The sequence below is a fragment of the Procambarus clarkii genome, chromosome 78 (genome assembly GCF_040958095.1).
Source record: "Procambarus clarkii isolate CNS0578487 chromosome 78, FALCON_Pclarkii_2.0, whole genome shotgun sequence".
Lineage (NCBI taxonomy): Eukaryota > Metazoa > Arthropoda > Malacostraca > Decapoda > Cambaridae > Procambarus > Procambarus clarkii.
The window spans coordinates 21,206,174-21,216,011 of NC_091227.1; positions in this window are offsets into that span (position 1 = coordinate 21,206,174).

Below are 9,838 nucleotides of genomic sequence, written 5' to 3' on the forward strand. Positions count from 1 at the left end.
CACACTACCCGAGAAACCATGTTCGTCATTACCGGGAGTGTCTACATCGCTAGCAGAATGCAGAATCATGCGTAACACGTATCTTCTTTCACAGTCACAAAGAACAAAGAATTTCAATCCAAATCTGTTTCATTTGGAGGGAATATACTGCTTGAATGAAACACGTCCTTTGAAAAGCACAAGGGATTCGTCAATCGCCAGCGTCTGTGCAGGTACATAAAAATTTCTGAACTTTCCAATCATTTCATTCATATAGTGCCTCACTCGCCAAAGTCTATCATCCTCTGTCCGGTCCTCATTACTTGCAAAATGCAGACACCTGAGCAGTATCTGAAACCTGTCTCGGACATATATTTCCCGAAGAAAGATGTTGGAATAGTCTAATCTGTGATATCATGTTTGACACAGTGCTTCATCAACATACATATTTCTAAAAATACATACATATCACCACAGTGGTGGTTTTCCAATGCTGCAATCGTGAAAATTCTGCTCACTTTTCCAATGAGATGAGCCGCATGAAGGTTTCGTTTGGTATACAATATATTACATGAGCGGCTCATCATAGAGTGATGTAAAATAATCCAATTCACGCATGTCCTCTCCATTATCAGGGAAAAGGTCTGTAATCCCAACGTCTTTATTGTCAAAGGCAGGAATTCGAGGAATAAAACCAGCACCATCACTCCACACTAGTACACCTGGTGTCCTGTGAGACACAACAGGGGCTCGACGGCGAGGAAGCGATGCACACCGTGAACCAGGAGGTGAAGCTTGTCTACGCATAGTATGGCCGCTACGTGCACGTGAGGTGGAAGCACGTGAACATGAGGCTCTTGGTGCCTCATGTTCCATGCAATGGCGCTTGGCTGGGCGAGACGCTGCTGACGTGACAAATTCTCGCCCAGTAACACCACTGGTACTGGCACCAGGCTCAGTAACACTATGCTTTGATTCCACTTCACTAAAACCAGAAAAAGAGTCACCTTCCACTGACTCGTCACCCAAAATATCCTCAGACTCTAAGCACAGAAGCACAAGAGGAGCTGGCATGTACAGAGCTCCTGAACTCATCCAATGAGGTTGTAGAGGTATAGAGCACCACTTGGTTTCCGAACCCCTTGGGGACGAGACCCGTCGGTTAACATATAAGTTCGTATACGAGAAATGGAGGAAAAAAATACAAAAAATTTGTGAAAAAATCTAGGGAAAAAATCGACAGGTTCATAGCGTAAATGTGTGACCGTATTTTGTTTGTACTCACCAATAATTGAAGTCCTGATCCGCTTATGTTGATGATCGATGTTGATGAAGCATAGTTATTTACATGGAAAAGGTGGTAGTGGATGTTGATGGTGTTGGGTTGACTGGGTCAACATGCAATGAATCAGGTGCAGGTGATGCAATGCGAGCTTTCTTGGAAGCCATTGCAAAAGACTCTGTAATTGACATTTGTTTCATTCCCTTGGCTCTTGTTTTTAAAAACTTCATATACATATTGTACAGAGTCATCATGTCCTTAGTTTCAAACTCGCTGTAACTTGTGTCCATAAATGCCAGAATATATTCAAAATTTTGCTGAACTTTTTCCATATCACATTTTTCCTTTAACGTTTCTTCATCCTCTTCCTCTCCATCTTCTTCATTGCACTCTTCTGGCTTTTTTGCTGTACATACTAATTCTATAATTTCATCATTAGTCATGTTTCGATTGTTTGGGGCTTCTTCATCAAAATCTATCCATCTATCTATGTCATCTTCTATTGTTTCAGTCACCAGTTCTGCTCTAATCTCAGGGGACTTAATCCCCTTGACATAGGCTAGGAGTTCCTCTCTTAATTTTTTCTTCTCACTAACTTTCTTCACCGCAAATCCTTCAAATTCAGCCTCGTCATCTTCCTCAGGAAACAGACTTGACGCGGGCCAAAGTTTTTTCCAACCATTTCTTAGTGTTGTCTGCTGTACCTCATCCTATGCACTAGCAATAGTTCAGATAGCTGACTTTATTGTGAAGACTTTATAAAAGTCATTAAGTGTTCCAAGCTGATTGTTAAGACGTCTGGCAAACATCCTCTTGTAGTGGTGTTTAAGGTTCTTAATTATTCCTTGATCCATGGGTTGGATCACTGAGGTTGTATTGGGTGGCAAGAACGTTCCAATAATATTGCCATTTATAAGCTCATCACCTCGTGGATGCGTTGAACTGTTATCTAGCAGCAGCACAACTTTGCTGTTTTGCAGGAGACCAACACTTTTCAGGTGCTCCTTCACCTCGGGTACAAAGTTCTTATTAAACCACTCGACAAATATTACTCGAGACATCCACGCATTTGGCTGGTCCTTATAAATCACAGGGAGGCACTTGGCTGACTTTAAAGCCCTGGGGTTTTTACTAATTCCAATCACAAGTAACTTTAATTTGTGCGTGCCAGCTGCATTTGCACAGCACAACAAAGAAATTATCTGTTTGTTCTGTTTATAACCACCTGAAGGATCGTCCTCACCACTATGAGCCATCGTTTCTGTGGGAAGCATACGCCAGTACAAACCTGTCTCATCAGCATTATAAATTTGCTCTGGAGATAAATTTTGTTCCTGCACCATCTCCGCAAATTTACTCACATACTCATCAGCACCAACAATATCAGCAGATTGTCTTTCACCATGCACTTTAATGAACCTAATGCCATGATGGGTTTTAAAACTACTGAGCCATCCATCACTGTATACACACTTTTGAGTAATTTTCATTGCTTGGTGAAATTCACGCGCCTTTTCCACGAGCAGCCAGCCTGCCACTGGCTTCTTCGTCATTTCACGTCTCTGTTTGTACCACTCCCACACTGCGTTATCAACACTCTCCACTTTTGCTTTACTTACTACCTTTCTATTTCTTATTGCTTTATCACTTTCACTTCTAGAGAAATAGTAAAAAATGATAGGTTTAGCCTTAAGATGATCAAAAACAGTACTTTTACTAATGCCATATTCAGCGCACACGACACTTCTCGGGACACCGCTCTCCACCTTCTTAATTATTTCAACTTTCTTTTCAAATGTCATCACTGACCTCTTTCTTTTACGTAACCCGCTTGTAGATGCTTTCACTGACAATGCGTGCATTTGGAGCCGACATGGTGCACGGATGTTCCTTGATTGTGCTGATATGTAAAACAAAGTCACGGAATGAACACTCCAGTCTCGTGACAAATTCAAACAATGGGAACAATAGGCCGTGAGTCTGTGACGTCACAGGGTAGCAGGCGGCGCCCGACACGGTCAGTGAGCAAACTAAACCATCTCCCACCCACCCACCCACCACCACGGGCCGGCACGACGCTTGGCTGACCGCCTCCTCACCCGAACTTGGTTCGTGTAGGGGTAACCCCAACCCCGGCCGGCGTGAAGCTTGGCGGACTACTTCCTACCCGAACTTAGTTCGTGTAATGTGACTCCCCAACACCAATCGGGAAACAGGAAGTTTCGGATAACAAAAGTTCGGGAACCAAGTGGTGCTTTGTACTTGGAATCAAGGTAGAAAATATTAATCTACTCATTATTTTAATATACAAATCACCAGATGCAACAGTTGAGGAATTCACTAAACAGATCCACAAAATAGAGTTATCCTTCATAACCTAGCAAACCCAGTACCAGATACAGTGGAACCTCGATTAACGAGTGGCTCTATTAACGAGTGGCTCTATTAACGAGTTTTTCCAGTAACGAGCAAGCTACTCGCAGCAAATTTGTGTCTATTGACGAGCTCGCCTCTATTAACGAGCAAAACCACATGGTGCTTCCTCGCATCTCGCGGATTCTCGCAAATTCTCGGACGCCTCCGACGCCAGTGTTGTTGTATCGCACACGACAAGCATCCCTCTGGATATATTTGAGCTTTCTTTGGGTTTTTAGTGGTTTTGCGACTACAATTTGTAACACACGATGTCTTCAAAGAAGCTGCTTGCTAAAAATAGTGTTGTCAAGAGGAAGAAAGACACAATTACTGTGGATTTGAAGGAAATTATAGCAAAGCATGAGTGTGGTGCCTGTGTGACTGATCTCACAAGGGAGTATGGCAGGTCCTCATCAACAATTTACACCATTAGTAAGGGAATGAGGAGGTAAGGGAGGATGCTGCCTCTTCCACTGAGATCAGGGAAGTGTTTGGAATGTTTGAAAAGGTGAACGCATTCTGGAAAAGCTACCCTGATAAAGCAGTGACAACCCGGTGTGTGAAAATGTTTAAATTAATTTATCACTTTGTGATAACACTTTATGAAAGTGTTATCACTTTCGCAGGTATATGTCGCTTGAACGTGACACACTTTTTTCTCTTGAATGCACTCAAACACTGCGCTCAAGCGTCATTTGAGCAAATATTTCTATAAAATCCAATTCTTATCCAATCGTCTTGGGGATTGTATACATGTTTGCCATGAAATTTCCGTTTTCTTTAATAACCACATTGCCTGTTTGAGAAAACGGCATTGTATTGTATCTTCGTGGTAAGACTATTATATTGTTGACACAACGAGTGTAATCGACGTAGTTTTTTATTTGGTGCTGGTCTAACGCATCCTTGTGTGGCATTTGAAATGAAATTTGGCTGAAATTCCCAAGTAGAGAGAGTCTGCCTGACTCAGAGGTGGATTCTCCTTCCACACCATAACCCCTCTCCTCCTTCCCACCTCCTCATCGTCTCCCTCCAGCCAGCAACTACTCTTCATAAGGTAAAGTAAATATTAAAACACTACAACAAAACATTTATATTTACATGTGCAGTATTATATTTACATAAAAAAAAGTCATACAAGTATGGATGGTTTTGGGAGTGGAACGGATTAAATTTATTTCCTTTATTTTAAATGGGGAAATTTGTTTCTTAAGAGTTTTCCAGGTAACGAGCTCGGTGCCAGAACGGATTAAACTCGTTAATAGAGGTTCCACTGTATTATCATCCTTGGAGACTTCAATCTACCCAGTTTAAAATGGAGAATAGTAAACAATAACATTATAGCAGGAAATCAACCTGGGAATAACCAACCACAGATCAGAGAACTACTGAGATTCTGTGACAAATTCTCGCTCAGTCGGCAGATAACAGAGCCAACTAGGAACGAAAACACGCTGGACCTGACCTTCATGAACAATGATGAGCTAATCAGACACACTACGTATTCGGACCACAAGCTCATTGAAGTGCAAACTTACTTAATAACGGTAGTAGGCCCAAGAGAAACAACAAGCGAGAAGGGTTATTCAATAAATTCAATTTTAATAATAAAAGGATAGACTGGGAGAAAATAAACAGGGAACCTACAAACATTCAATTGGAAAATGTTCTAAGAAATAAAAATCCTACACAAGGAATAGAAAAACTGACTTCTGAAGCATATGAAATCTGAAACATGTTCCTTTGAGGAAAGCCAGAAAGAGGTCAAATGTAGAAAGAGAATGCAGACGACATTACAAAAGAAGGAAGAAATTAACAGAAATGCTTAAGCAGACACGACTCTCCATACAAAGAAGAAATAATTTAAAAAGGGAGATTGAAGAAATCGAACAGTGACTGAAGCATTCCTATCAGGCTGAAGAAAGGCAACTAGAACAGAAAGCAATTCAATAAATAAAGAAACACCCAAAATATTTCTTCACATGTGCTAAATCAAAAGCAAAAAACCTCTGCCAGTATTGGACCTATTTGTATTAGTGAAGGTTCATACACTGAGGATGACAAAGAAATTAGTGAAATCCTAAAAAAGCAGTATGAGGACATGTTTAGCACTCCAATACACAGCATGAAAGTGGAAGATTCGGACAATGTCTTTATGAGTGATATCCAACCACCTGTAAATATAACTGGTATCAACACGAGCATAACAGATTTTGAAAGAAAAAATGACAATATGCCCATGCACTCAGCTCCGGGTCCAGACTCATGGAATTCAATATTTATAAAGAAATGCAAAGTGCCAGTAGCACAGGCACTCAGTATAGTGTGGAGGAAGAGTTTGGACATGGGGGAGATACCAGATGCGTTGAAAGCAGCAGACATAGCCCCTCTACACAAGGGAGGTAGCAAAGCATTGGCAAAGAATTATAGACCAGTTGCACTAATGTCCCACATAATAAAAGTATTTGAGAGTGATCAGGAGTCAAGTCACTAGATTCATGGAAACCAATGACCTGCACAATCCAGGCTAACCATGGATTTAGAGCAGGAAGATCATGCCTCTCACAGCTACTTGACCATTATGACAAAATCACTGAGGCATTAGAAGAAAAACAGAATGCAGATGTTGTATACACAGACTTTGCAAAGGCATTCGACAATGTGACCATGGAGTGATTGCACACAAAATGAGGTCAGTGGGTATAACTGGTAAAGTAGGACGCTGGATACTCAATTTCCTGTCAAACAGAACACAAAGAGTAACAGTCAATCAAGTAAAATCGAGTCCGAGCGCAGTTAAAAGCTCTTTACCTCAAGGTACAGTCCTTGCACCACTGCTATTCCTTATTCACATATCAGATATAGACAAAAATACAAGTCACAGCTTCATGTCATCCTTTGCAGATGATAAAAAAATCAGCATAAAAATTACCTCTGCTGAAGACATTGAAAAACTACAAACAGACATTAACAAAGTTTTTGATTGGGCAGCAGAAAATAACATGATGTTTAACGGTGATAAATTCCAGGTACTTGGATACGGCAGAAATGAGGATCTGAAACATAATACGGAGTACAAAACACAATCGAATCTGCCCATAGTAGGAAAACAGCATGTCAAGGATTTGGGAATAATGATGTCCGACGACCTAACGTTTAGGGAGCATAACCAAGCAAATATTGCGTTAGCCAGAAAAATGATCGGATGGATTACGAGAACCTTCAAGTCCAGAGATCCCATCACAATGGTTGTACAGTACAACCTCGATTCAACGTACCCCGATTCAACGAATCTCCAGCTAGTTCGCACACTTTTCAGGCCGAATTTACTCACCCGGTTCGACGAACAATGGTTCGCCGAAGCGAGGGATGTTCGGATTTGCTTACGATGTCCAGACAGAGTTCACAGACTGGTGGAAAACTTTCCCATTCTATAACAGATTACAATTAATAATTCTCTCATATGACAAGTTGGATCACACAAGTGGATCACACAAGTGGACCACACAAATGGACCACACATGTGGACCACAAGTGGTCCACAAGCTTACGATTTTGGGACAGAGTTCACAGAGTGGTGGAAAACTTTCTCATTCTATCACAGATTACAATTAATAATTCCTTCATAAGAAGTTGGATCACACAAGTGAACCATATGAACCAAACACCAGCCAAAATGGTCCACACAAACACCAGCCAAAATGGTCCACACAAACACCAGCCAGAGTGATCCACACAAGTGAACAACTGAGTTTCCATGATTTTCGTTCACTGATTTGGGGCACACGTATCTTTGTACATTAATTTAAAGGATGAAGCGTGATTACCTAGCTACATGTGGTAAAATCTCCTTATAGACATTTTCTGTGATGAAACAAGATGAGTGAGGGTGGACAGATAAGAGAATACTATACTGTAAACCTCACTTTACAGCGAGGTTTCATTCACTTTCGTCTGTGTGTCGTCATAGTTCAGTGACCCATGACTTTTGAAAGTTTCATATTAATAAATAATTTCTAAAACCAGTGTTTTAATAGCTTTTTATTATACTAATTAAACTAAACTAAATAAAACTGAAAATATGCTGTAACATGATAGACATCTGCTCTTTGAGAAATTACTGTATGTTATTGGAACAACTCTAGCGTGAGTGGACGGGTCTAATCCCTGTACACTCACCATGCTTGTTTCATCCCGCCCTCCCTCTCTCCCCCCTCCCTCCCTCCCTCCCTCTCTCCCCCTCCCTCCCTCCCTCCCTCCCTCCCTCTCTCCCTCCCTCCCTCCCTCTCTCTCTCTCTCTCTCTCTCTCTCTCTCTCTCTCTCTCTCTCTCTTGTAGTTCAACTAGTGGTCCAAGAGTCACCTGACCCTTCACTCAGTCTTGTAATCTAAATTCCTGTGTAATCACCAGGAGGAAGCCCTAAACTAGGAGGTGCCAGAGTAACCGCCCGCTGACGCCCCGCACCCTCTCTTGTGTGTACACAAGTGGGCGCGGGAACACACCGCTTCTTACTGCTATTTTCAAGCCCTTTTCCAGGGCTATATAGTCGTAATGGCTTGACACTTCCCCTCTGATGGTTCCCTCTTCATCCCTCTATAGTCGTAATGGCTTGATACTTTCCCCCCCTGAAGGTTCCCTCTCCATCCCTCTATAGTCGTAATGGCTTGATACTTCCCCTCTGATGGTTCCCTCTCCATCCCTCTTTATTCGTAATGGCTTGATACTTCCCCCTGATGGTTCCCTCTCCATCCCTCTATAGTCGTAATGGCTTGACACTTCCCCCTGATGGTTCCCTCTAAGCATGGGGATAAAAGGCACGAGTAGTGAAGCAGGAGAGTTGGAGACAGTATTGGTGGACTGGTGGAGTTTCCCCAGAGCCCGTGACGCCCAAGACTGGTCTCTGAGCGGGGTCACCAGGAAGATGACCTCACTAAACAGTCGTGACCTCCCGCCAGAACACGCCGCCAAAGAGCAGGTCAACAGGATCATCTCTACCAGACCACACACTAGAAGGTGAAGGGACGACGACGTTTCGGTCCGTCCTGGACCATTCTCAAGTCGATTCAGCCACGTTATTGTGACTCATCGCCTGCATCTTTACCAACCCCTACAGCAGCCAAACCAATTAGGAGAGACTTTGAACAACCTGTGAACATGGTTGGAAGGGAATCATTATGAACACCCCGGCATGGTATTTCATTCCTGCCAACCCCGGCATTGCTGGTTGACATGGAAGAAAGGAAAAAATCATTAAACGACACGCCAATTAGGGGACCAGTTTCAGCTACACAATCTTCTATCTTGAGGTTATCTTGAGATGATTTCGGGGCTTTAGTGTCCCCGCGGCCCGGTCCTCGACCAGGCCTCCACCCCCAGGAAGCAGCCCGTGACAGCTGACTAGCACCCAGGTGCCTATTTTACTGCTAGGTAACAGGGGCATAGGGTGAAAGAAACTCTGCCCATTGTTTCTCAGCTACACAACACACATTTGGCCATTAGGTTGTGACACAGCCTGAACTTGTAGTGTAGGACTCTGGATCTTGCAGAGTAGAAGCCGCTCGGGAAGGATTGATTTCAGATATATCGACGACATAGTTGCATTCACAACGGGTGGATGAAGACACTACAAGCTTTCCTCAACTCTGGTCTCATTCTCGCGATACAGATACATGCCAGTATGGTGAGATCTGGTTGATGAGAATTGAAAGTCAGAAGCGTAAACTGGCTGTGTGAGCACTAGCTCATCTCTACACGTTGGTCCATAGTTGCAGAGGTAAGATTGTGAGGTGTGAGGTGCCTATGTGCTCGCAGGTACACTACCTTGATTGTACCTTGGTGAGGTTCCCAGAGTTGTTCCATCACGTTCACCTCACTAACCTTAGCCCCCCATAAAACACCCCTCCCCCCCCCACCACACACCTCCCCAGGACCAGCAACTATCCCCCTCCCCATCACATAGTCGGGTCACCATCTCATTATCTTGGTCAGGTCTTTACCTCTGTCTTGCTTCTCTTATCTCGAGAAAATTATCTTGAGACATTTTCTTTAATGTTTTTCCTTCCTTTGTTGTTTGTTCTTCGCGGTGACTTGTTATTCTGTTTATCAACTTCCCGTTCTTCCGTGTTCTCGTGTTCATCTGGCATTGTTCCCCATTTAGCCATGG